This window comes from Meleagris gallopavo, unplaced genomic scaffold, assembly GCF_000146605.3.
Source record: "Meleagris gallopavo isolate NT-WF06-2002-E0010 breed Aviagen turkey brand Nicholas breeding stock unplaced genomic scaffold, Turkey_5.1 ChrUn_random_7180001861206, whole genome shotgun sequence".
Lineage (NCBI taxonomy): Eukaryota > Metazoa > Chordata > Aves > Galliformes > Phasianidae > Meleagris > Meleagris gallopavo.
Genome location: NW_011126866.1, coordinates 1 through 767, shown reverse-complemented (window position 1 = coordinate 767; position 767 = coordinate 1). Strand labels below are relative to the sequence as shown.

General features: G+C 51.9%; 1 long non-coding RNA gene across 1 annotated transcript; it reads right to left on the bottom strand.

Moving 5' to 3' along the window:
- Window positions 1-3: 3 nt before the first annotated feature.
- On the bottom strand, window positions 4-577 carry LOC109364480. The gene is made up of 3 exons (XR_002110411.1): window positions 483-577; window positions 169-234; window positions 4-70 (listed from the first exon to the last, which is right to left on the bottom strand). It is a non-coding gene; the product is annotated as an uncharacterized LOC109364480 (long non-coding RNA).
- Window positions 578-767: the final 190 nt, after the last annotated feature.

Genomic DNA, 767 nt, shown 5'->3' with positions numbered 1-767 from the left:
TCAGCAATGAAGCATCCTGGGGCAGGGCTGCTGGGGTTCTCACGGGGGACCTCAACAGCTCTTGCCACCTCTGAAAATACAAGAACATCCCCCAAAATGGTGATGACAGCCTTCCCACACCCGCTCTGTGCAAACACGCACCTGCAGCTCTGCAGCCCCCAAACTCACCATTGATCCAAGAGAGCAAACCCTGGATGTCCGTGATGTCCTTCAGCACATCCGAGCTGGTCACTGCTGCTGGGAAAAAAAAAACAAAAAAATCCGAAAGAGTCAATGCCAGCTCTCCCGTACCGTGGTCACAGGAAGGGATCTCGGGTGAACGCTGGGTTCCCATTATAAAACAGGACAGGAAAGGAAACTGTAAATCCCAGGGATTAACACCCCAAGGAACACGCAATGAGAACAGTCCCAGGAAAGAACAGGCAGAAAACCTAACTAGAAAGACAGTGCACCAAAGCCAGATGCCTGTTGTGTGTCTGTACCTCTCTTGGGTGCTGTGCCACACTCCGTGCTCCTCCCCCGGCTTTGCACATGGCTGCGCTTCAGAGGAAGGCCACTGGCATCAGCTTCTGACAGAAAGGAGACAAGAAAGACATGAAGAGCCTCTCTATGGAGGAAGATTTGAGCACTGCCAACCACAAACTTCTGGTCTTTAAGAGCAGTTTTGTCAATTTGCCTTTCTGCTGCTACAGCCTTGTGCCACTTCTGCAGTCAGCACAGAACTGCAGCATCCTTTCCTCTCTCCTCCATCACACACAGCCCTGCGT